We start from the raw sequence: 11,117 nt of genomic DNA on the forward strand, positions 1-11,117 counted from the left end.
ATAACACAGGTAGAAGTCCCTCATTGATTCGGTTTTCCTACCAGAGATGACCCCTAAAAATGTATGAAGACATTGAAGTCAAAGGTGGGATGTGAAGACATTCACATTGAAGACTATGACAAGAGAAGACATCATGTGAAGACTATGGAGCGCGAAGACTTAGTTGTTTCGTCGTTCTTTTTCTTCTTCGTTGAGTCATAGGAACAACCATACTGTTAAGTGGGGTCCAAGAGAACCAGTTAGAATGACTGAAGTGATGCTTAACCAAAATCCTATGTCTTCGAGCGAAGACAATGAGAGCAAATCTTATCCAGAGCTGGATAAGTCAGCTTTGCTTGTAGCCCAAGTAAAGTTGCTGTGTGTGCTTGAAATCTGACCGTTGGAACACGTGTCAGTTCCTTAGTGACCCAGGGTCATTTCGGACAAATCAGGTCGGGTTGCCTAGTGGCTATAAATAGCCCACCCCCTACAACCACAAACGGTTGGCTGCTCAGAGTTAGTGCACGGCTTTTGTCATTTTAGAGCAACCCACCTTGAAGCCTTTGAGAGAGAATTCCTTGCGAGGATAAAGCCCTAAACACCCAGAGCCAAAGAGTGTTAGGCATTACTTAAGTCTTCCTGTATGTGTGATCTGAAGACTTATTACACATGAGGACTGTGAATCCTCCAGCCGGTTAGGCGTAGCATTCTGAGCATCCAAGAGTCATTGTGGATCGCCGGTGAACGAAATCTGTGAAGGTTTGGAAGTCTACCTTGAAGACTTACCAGAGTGATTGGGCGAGGACTGGGCGTCCTTAGCTCAAGGGGAATAAGGTGAAGACACGGTCTTCTGAGTTGAATCTCAGCCTCCCTAACCAGACGTACAGTTGTCACAACAACTGGAACTGGTCCAACAAATCATTGTCTTCAACGAGTCACTGGTGTCATCCTTCTCATTCCTTTACTTACTGTTGGCTCTAGTGAAGTCATTGTATGATTGCATTATCTTTTATCTTCACTGAGTGACCGCTTGTTCTGATTGGCTTCACACTATCTTCCTACCTGATCTATACTGCCTAGCTGCTATTAGTCGTTGTGCTTTCACTTCATTGAATACTTGACTATGTCTTGCTTAGTGTAGTCTACCTTCCGCAGCATGATAATAGGTTTATTTCTATTGTTTGTCTTCGAAACTTCCATGTTTTGAAGACTTCCATAAAAATCACCTATTCACCCCCCCTCTAGTCGATCACTAGCACTTTCATGCCTGTGCATGTGCTGCTATTGCGTGTGTGTGTATGTGTGTGTGTTGTGTGTGTGTGTTGCTGCGTGTGTGTGCGCGTGCATGTGTCTTGCTACGTGTGTGTGCGCATTTGTGTGTATGCATGTGCGCGTGCGTGTGTGTTGGTGCATGTGTATGTTTTGTTGCGTGTGTGCTCCTGCCCTTGCACTGATGCTGCGTGTGTGCGCTATTGCCCCCCACACACATACCACATGAGGGGCAAAGGAGTTTTTTCAGGTGTCATTTAGGCTCAAAATGGACGGAAATGTCATATAGGGAATAAAATTTAGAACTTGTGTCAAATAGGGAAGACAAACTTTTCCAGTGTCAAATAAGGAAGCAGATTTTAAGATAGTGTCAAATAAGGAATTTTCTCCATTGTCTTCGCTTGAAGACATAGGATTTGGTTGAGCATCACTTCAGTCACTCTGACTTTGTTCACTTGGACCCCACTTAACAGTACGATGGTTCCTATGACTCAACAAAGAAGAAAAGGAAACTACAAAACAACTATGTCTTCACAATCCATAGTCTTCATACGATGCCTTCTCATGTCATAGTCTTCAATGTGAAATTCTTCACAGACCACCATTGTCTTCAATGTCTTCACACATTTTTAGGGGTCATCTCCAGTAGGTAAACCGAATCAATGAGGGACTACTACCTGTGTTTATCCTGCAATTCTCACAAACACATTAGTCCCTCAACCAAGTTTGTCATCAATACTCCAAAACCAACTAGGAGTGGCACTAGATGCACTTACACTCAAGGCTTCTATCCTTGCATGGTCCGAGGACCACAGCCTGAAGATGCCGACCCATCTAGTCTGCTATGGTGTCGCGACGACAATCTATTCAAGCGCAACTTTCAGTTTGCCAAAGAGTCTGCCAAGAAGAACAAGAAGCAGTTTGGCCTCGACTTCAACCCTGGTGCATCAGCTCCACGGGCTGATGACACATGTGATGCCAGTCCCAATGAAATTGGCCCCTTATACAACCTCGAAGGCCTCATCACTCACATCGCTATACAGGGGGCTACGGTGGACCGCTCAGCTGGCGACGCGGATTCTGAAGATGCGCCAGCCCCACCAAAGCAGAAGTAGAAGAAATCAAAGGCTTCAAAGCCCTCTGCTGCACCGACAGTTTTGCATGCAAATCCATTGGCCACTGCACCTCATGAACCAAGTGTGCATTCTGAAGATCTTTCTCGTGTCTCCAAGAAGGAGAAGCCCAAGAAGAAGCCCATGAAGATTTCTAGGCATGAACTGACTCCAGCTCCTATTCTGAGGAACGAAGATGAACCCATTGATATGTCAAGTGACGAAGACTTTGGTGATGATGCTCTTGAGCTTCTAATCAAGAGCAAGCAAGAGGCAGAGATCTTCAACGATCTGCGCCTCTTTGATGTCGAAATTCTGAACAGTTTCATTGACGAGTAGTTCAACGACCAAAGCATCAGCATCGATGATCTTCAGCTGCCAGTGGACATCAGTGTCACCTTCCACGGAGCCATTGCAAATGAGGTGGCCTTGGCTCAGAAGATCATCGAGCTTAAGAACAAAATTGATTTTGAGAAGGCTCGGTTCAAGAAGCACATGGCAAATCTTAGTGTAGCTGATGTTCAAAACTTCAAACAGATGTTGCATAACCTCAAGGAGCAGTTTGACCACAAACGCGAGGAAGCCAAAGGCTTAAGAGAGCGGATGAAATACTTCGCACAGAAATGTGTTCAAGCGCACAATGAGGCTGAGAAGCGCAAGGCACTGGGGCATCCTGGCATCGATCCTAGAATGGCTGCCAAATAGAAGAAGAAGTCTGTTGTGGCTCACACTAAAGCACCAAGGCAGGAAGCACCTAGCATTGTCTTCCCTGTCGGCATGACAGGCTTGAAGCCTAAGGTCCCCTCAGCACCTTCAGAGCTGAAGAAAACTAGAGCAGCGGAAGTTGATGCCAGGAAGCGAAAGCACAACGATGCCTCTGATGGTGCTCCATCAATCAAGAAGCCGAAGACAAAGTCTTCGCGGAAAGAGCGTGCTGCTGCCACAGAACCACTTGTTGTTGAGCCCATCTTAGTTGCACGTCTTGCCTCCTCCGACCGAGAGTGTCAACTCGTAGTTCACGAGCCTGCTACCATAGAGGCTCCTAAAGATGAAGAAGTACTAGATGTTGACCCCATCACGGCTGAAGAGATTGCTCGGGAAGACAATGTAGAAGATGATGAAGTCCTTCCTCAGATCAAACACCAACCGGTATCATCACCTGTTCTCATGAACAGCGAACTCATCTGCATTGGTCGTCCCTTGACGCCAATTGCTCGGGATGCATCATGGGCTGATCACCCTCAACAAGACACCCCCATTCAAGATGAAACCCCCAGAACTCCAACCCCTCAAGTCCCCACGCCAGTACTTGACGACGACTACATGGTGCAGACCACTCCATCACCACAAGCGTCGCCCGCATTCCGCAGGATTCGCAAAGGCCCTAGGCCTCCAGTCACCATGTTGAGCATTCCAGAAGGAGAAGTGCAACAAAGCTCAGTCGCACGTGAAGTGTTTCCTGAAGCCACTCCTACTGTGATTGTCTCGGAGTCTGAAGTCAAAATTGCTGAAGACATTCCGGCTGCATCAGCCGAAGATAATCAAGAACCAAGACAAGAAGAAGAGAGAGTTGCCACACCCCCTATCACTCAAGAAGCTGTTCTCGAGGAGAGCGTGTCAGTGCCCGACCCTCCTGCTACTGAAGAGGAGGTTAACAACATTACGGCGGCCACAACCAACACTGCTGAAGCCAATGATGTTGTCATGGCTAAAGACAATGTGGCGCCTGAAGCTGATGTTGCACCCGAAACTAGTGTGCAACCTAAAGCCCATGTGGATGCTGAAGCCACTGTTCCATCTCCTAGGCCTCACACAATTGAACAGGCCTTCGATCATGGACAACTGGTCACTGTGAAATGGCCAATCATGGTTCCTTCAATTGCTCCAGGACCATAATATGAATACCATGTGGAGCATAGGCCTCAGGTCCAGAAGCCAAAGCTCAAACTGCCAAGGTTTCCCGGTGCTGCATCATCACCAGGCTCGTTCAGTGTCAACAGCTTCAGAGGACACAACACATTCTTTGACGGTGCCAAGAACCCATACTCGAAGCCAAAGATCTCATCTGATCGCTTCTGGAGCTTTCCGCGGCGCAGTTATTACTCATGTGTCTTATACAATCAAGAGAGGATCTTTCCTCACATGGGTCTGGATTGTGAAGCCATTGCTGGACTGCCCTGTTTGGAAGAAGACTTAGACTGTTTAAGAGATGTTGGCCTTCTACAGTTTGTCACTGATAAAGAGCATTGGAACGAAGAGCTTCTGCTGCAGTTCTATGCTACTCATCACATTCGTGGCTACAACAGGGATCCGAAGACTTGGGTCCTTGAGTGGATGACAGGTGATGTGCACCATGAAGCCAAAGCTCAAGATATCATCGAGCTTACTCCCCTACCCACTCCAGGTGAATACTATGAACCTGGTTGTCAGCTACATAGGAAGGCATTGGAGAGCATCTTTCAAAAGTCTGATCCAAACATGAGTCAGATGCTCAGCATGATGAAGCCACTGCCACAAGACGCTGAATATCCTAAGGAATTCTTTGTCGACGACCTTGAGTATCTGCCATAGACCATTTATCACATTGTTAGACGAACTCTATGGCCTGTCAAAGGACATTCCCCTGCAGCCAAGCTTGAAGGAGCGATGAAGACATTGGTGTTCTATATTCTGAATGGCATCAGCTTCAGTGCTCAATATTTCTTCATCACACAAGTTGCTGCATCAGGAATTGATCTCTTGGGCCTGAAGTTTTATGCTCCTTGGGTGATGCGCTTAATCAAGCTTCACTCTTCTGTCAACTATCAGCCCTCTGTGCGCAACCATCCTATCTTCTTGCATGAGGTTGATATGTCTGTCGAAGCCATCTACCCTGAGCCTGCCAAGGAGCCCCTTTATCTTCATAACATTGATCGTCAAAGCTTCACGCAACCAATTGAAGGAGTTCTTGCTGCTACTCGTGTATATCCTCTGGCTAGCAATACACGCATGCCTCACCATGCAGCTACTGAGGCCACTAAAAGCACCATTGCTCATAGGCCTCGGAAGCGATCTCATGTGCTCAATGACCGAGAGCTTCTTGTGGCCTTGCATCAGAAACAAGATAGGCATCACGACTGGCTAAAGCGTCAGATGCAGAGCATCTTGGTGGATGTCAATCAAATCATAAACTTGGCCACCAAGAACTCATTTGTTGCTCATGAAGCCTATAGGAGGTCCTGGAAGAGTCTCACACTTCTCTGCTCTGAAACAATCTTCGCGAAGATGGCTTCACTGAGGGTTTCAAATTTTACTCCACTCCTCCTCGCAATGCAAGCTGGCATCGAACTCCACCCATTGAAGACTCGGAGTATTCATCTTCGGTTGCAACTGTTGTTGCGAGAGTCGTCGAAGAAGAAGACGATGCCACTTCACCAGCCATGGCTTCCCCACGTCTCGACACTGCACCAGGCCGCTCTACACCACTAAACGTCAACATCGACCCTGCTCCTTCATCTACTCCTGATGGGAACGAGTAGACGCTCTATGTCTTCAAACCTTTTTGGTCCTTACTGACAAAAGGGGGAGAAGCATATGAGTTGATAGTCTTCAAGCGGGTCCATATGGGTGGTTGCTATCTTTTTTGCTAAGTGGTTACAACTCTTGTTTTTGATACATTTGGTTCTTTGGGTTGTAACACTTAAAACTTGATGGTCGTCTGCCACTTTGTCTGCCACTTTGTGATGCGATGATAAATTCCGCGTGAAGTCATTCCGTGGACGTCCATTTCTCATGATGCATGTCATTATATTCGTTATGTCTTTATTTGCATAATGAATTGTCTTCATAAAGTGAAGAGGATCTCCACAATTAAAACCTGCCATGTGCATTTGCATTCAAGAGCAAACTACTTATACGCACATCTTCAGGGGGGCCTTTTTGCTACTAATGAAGGCAATGCCTTTACCCCTACAATTTCACATACTTTTATCCCCATTGAAAACTTCAACCAGTTTGTCATATTACCAAAAGGGGGGAGATTGTAAGTGCATCTAGTGCCATCCTAGTTTGTTTTGGAGTATTGACGACAAACTTGGTTGAGGGACTAATGTGTTTGTGAGAATTGCAGGATAACATAGGTAGTAGTCCCTCATTGATTCGATTTACCTACCAGAGATGACCCCTAATAATGTGTGAAGGCATTGAAGACAATGGTGGTCTGTGAAGAGATTCACATTGAAGACTATGACATGAGAAGACATCGCATGAAGACTATGGATTGCGAAGACATAGTTGTTTCGTAGTTTCCTTTTCTTCTTTGTTGAGTCATAGGAACCACCGTACTGTTAAGTGGGGTCCAAGTGAACAAAGTTAGAGTGACTGAAGTGAAGCTCAACCAAATCCTATGTCTTCGAGCTAAGACAATGAGAGAAAATCTTATGCAGAGCTGGATAAGTCAGCTTTACTTGTAGCCCAAGTCAAGCTGTCGCGTGTGTTTGAAATATGACCGTTGGACACTTGTCAGTTCCTTAGCGACCCAGGCTCATTTTGGACAAATCAGGTTGGGTTGCCTCCTGGCTATAAATAGACCACCCCCTATGATACGTCCATTTTGCATCATGCTTTTATATCGATATTTATTGAATTATGGACTGTTATTTCACTTTATGTCACAATACTTATGGCTATTCTCTCTTATTTTACAAGGTTTACATAAGGAGGGAGAATGCCGGCAGCTGGAATTCTGGGCTGGAAAAGGAGCAAATATTAGAGACCAATTCTGCGCAACTCCAAAAGTCTTGAAACTCCATGGAACATCTTAAAATAAATAAAGAAAAATCCTCGCCAAAGATGAAGGCCAGGGGGCCCACACCCTACTCACGAGGGTGGGGGCGCCCCCCCCTAGGGCGCGCCCACCTACCTCGTGGGCCCCCTGGTGGCTCTCCGACGTCCATGTTCTCCTATATGAGGTCTTTCGATGAGAAAAAAATAGGAAGGAACTTTTCGGGACAAGACTCCGCCGCCACGAGGCAGAACCTTGGCGGAACCAATCTAGAGCTCCGGCAGAGCTGTTCTGCCGGGGACACTTCCCTCCGGGAGGGGGAAATCATCACCATCGTCATCACCAACGCTCCTCTCATCGGGAGAGGGTAATCTCCATCAACATCTTCACCAGCACCATCTCATCTCCAAACCCTAGTTCATCGCTTGTATCCAATTCTTGTCTCAAAGTCCGGGATTGGTGCTAGTAGGTTGCTAGTAGTGTTGATTACTCCTTGTAGTTGATGCTAGTTGGTTTATTTGGTGGAAGATCATATGTTCAGATCCTATATGCATATTATTACCCCTCTGATTATGAACATGAATATGCTTTGTGAGTAATTACGTTTGTTCCTAAGGACAAGGGAGAAGTCTTGCTATTAGTAGTCATGTGAATTTGGTATTCATTTGATATTTTGATAAGATGTATGTTGTCTAGCCTCTAGTGGTCTTATGTGAACGTCGACTACATAACACTTCACCATTATTTGGCCCTAGAGGAAGGCATTGGGAAGTAATAAGTAGATGATGGGTTGCTAGAGAGACAGAAGCTTAAACCCTAGTTTATGCGTTGCTTCGTAAAGGGATGATTTAGATCCACATGTTTCATGCTATGGTTAGGTTTACCTTAGTACTTTTATTGTAGTTGCGGATGCTTGAAATAGAGGTTAATCATAAGTGGGATGCTTGTTCAAGCAAGAACAGCACCCAAGCACTGGTCCACCCACATATCAAATTATCAAAGTATCGAACACGAATTATATGAACGTGATGAAAACTAGCTTGACGATATTCCCATGTGTCCTCGGGAGCGCTTTTCATATTATAAGAGTTTGTTCCGGCTTGTCCTTTGCTACAAAAGTATTGGTCCACCTTGCTGCACTTTATTTACTTTTGTTACTTGTTGCTTGTTACAATTTATCCTATCACGAAACTATCTGTTACCACTTATTTCAGTATTTGCAGAGAATACCTTGCTGAAAACCGCTTATCATTTCCTTCTGCTCCTCGTTGGGTTCGACACTCTTACTTATCGAAAGGACAAGGTAGATCCCCTATACTTGTGGGTCATCAAGACTCTTTTCTGGCACCGTTGCCGGGGAGTGTAGCGCCTTTGGTAGGTGGAATTTGGTAAGGAAAAATTTATATAGTGTGCTGAAATTTACTGTCGCTTGCTACTATGGAAAGTAATTCTGTGAGGGGCTTGTTTGGGGTATCTTCACCTCATCCAGTAGAGCAAAAAGTTGCTCCTCATCCTACCGAACCTATTGAAAATGAAACTCCTTTTGAATTTCCTTTGGGTATGATGGAAAAACTGCTAGCTAACTGTCGGTGTCAAAACCGGCGGATCTCGGGTAGGGGGTCCCGAACTGTGCGTCTAGGTCGGATGGTAACAGGAGGCAGGGGACATGATGTTTTACCCAGGTTCGGGCCCTCTTAATGGAGGTAAAACCCTACGTCCTGCTTGATTAATATTGATGATATGGGTAGTACAATAGTAGATCTACCACGAGATCAGAGAGGCTAAACCCTAGAAGCTAGCCTATGGTATGATTGTTGTTCGTCCTACGGACTAAAACTCTTCGGTTTATATAAACACCGGAGAGGGCTAGGGTTACACAGAGTCGGTTACAATGGTAGGAGATCTACATATCCGTATCACCAAGCTTGCCTTCCACGCCAAGGAAAGTCCCTTCCGGACATGGGACGAAGTCTTCAATCTTGTATCTTCATAGTCCAGGAGTCCGGCCGAAGGTATAGTCCGGCTATCCGGACACCCCCTAATCCAGGACTCCCTAAGTAGCCCCCGAACCAGGCTTCAATGACGACAAGTCCGGCACGCAAATTGTCTTCGGCATTGCAAGGCAGGTTCTTCTCCAAATTCCGTGTACCTATTGAATAGTGTCCAGTTTCTTGTAAATGTAGTGCTCCTTGGCTTCTACGCCCAATAATGGCCGTTTTCCACGTGTCAAACAAATACGAAAAGTCAGGGTGTTTTTTATATTTACACCCGTAGCCGCATGAATGAGCCGCCTATTTAAGGGGACGAGGATTTAGATCCAAACCACACCTTCTCCCTTCCGCGAGTATTCATCAGAGCGTATCCGACAGAGGTCCATTCTATCATGGCCGGCCGCCGCAGCTCCTCCTCTCGCCCTTCCAGCCCTTAGCCTGGAGATTGGAAGAGGTGCTCCATCCCGCACAGCGAGCTAGTGAAGCTCCAGACCAAGGGATTTCTCCCCCCGGCCTATATGGTCCCGGTTCGAGCCGGACTTGCCACCTATAATGGCGGAGAGCAAGCGGAGAGCGCCCCCAATCCCTCCAAAGGAGAGCGGGTATGCCTTGTCCCTTACTTAATAAGAGGGCTCGGATTTCCAATTCACCCGTTTCTCCGGGGCTTCTGGAGTTCTATGGCCTCCAGCTGCACAACCTCACGCCTGCCTCCATATTGCATATCGCGGGCTTCATAGCCCTTTGCGAGCTGTTTTTGGGCTGCGAGGCTCATTTTGCGCTGTGGAAAAGGCTATTCTGCCTTGTGCCCCGCTCTAAGGAGGGGTCAATACATCAAGTGGGCGGAGCCGAAGTGTGGCGCATCGCCGGGACCGGATATCTATCCGGAACCCCAAAGAAGGCGTCCGAAGACTGGCCTTCGGAATGGTTTTATATAGAGGACGTCCCGCTGCCGGATCCTGTTCGGATCGGCCTCCCTGAGTTCGACAGTGCTCCCCTAAAGAAGCGCCTAAGCTGGCGTCCACGGAGCCCTCAGAGGGAAAGTGGCAGGGACGTCATTTACCTGATGGGCCAGATAAGATTGTTAGCTCATTTCGGACTGACCATGATCGGGGTCATGGCCGCATGCATCATGCGAGGGGTGCAGCCGCTTCAGTATAGAGGCCGCCCCATGTGGGACTTCAACGGGGAGGACGACGCCACCCGCTACGGCCGTAAGGGGCGGGATTCGGCTACCGCTCTAATAAAGATCTTGTCCGCTTTTTACAAGGGAGAAGAGGAGGAATTTCTCCGTGTCAACCCACGGGGTGGATTTTCTATGTACAATCCCCCAAGTTGGGTAAGTGGACACTTTTACTTGTCCATCCGTTTTATATTCCCATTGTCAAATTTTTAGTGTAACGACTTCAACGCAGGAACTGCGCTAGGCTGTTAAAGAAATAAACAGCCCTCCTCCACAACCCGAGGATCCGGGACGGTCCCTTGACACGGCCTCTCAAGAGGATCCGGACTTATCTGTGGAGCTGATTGATGGAGTGTTTCATCAATTGAGCAAGGACAACGGCTTGGTGGGCATTACGGCCGATTATCCAGGGCTACTCCCAGCCTCGCAGGTAACTGAGACCGAAGTCCCAGCACTTTGAAAATGGATCTGTCCTCGCGTGTTTTCGATTGCCGTATGACAACCGTGTTTTGCAGGGGAGGTCCTTGAGACGGGAGGCCGAGCCTGCGGCGACTAGCCAACGAGGGGCGGCAAGGCCCCGCGAGCTGAAAAGAAGTGCGGTTCGGACTGAGGCACCGGTGCAAAGGTATAGCGTGCCGCCTTATTCCCAGGTGTTATTCCTTCGAGGCATATTAACGCTCGTGCTCTCTTCAGGACAAAGAGACCTCGCTGGACTATATCCGGAGAGGCTGCCAATCGCGCCTCCACGGGCCAGGCTCTAAAGCCTAGTTCGGAAGCGGAGGTGAACACGAGGCGCGCACCAGACGCTCCTCCGACGGAGGATG

The sequence above is a fragment of the Triticum aestivum genome, chromosome 3A (assembly GCF_018294505.1).
Source record: "Triticum aestivum cultivar Chinese Spring chromosome 3A, IWGSC CS RefSeq v2.1, whole genome shotgun sequence".
NCBI lineage: Eukaryota > Viridiplantae > Streptophyta > Magnoliopsida > Poales > Poaceae > Triticum > Triticum aestivum.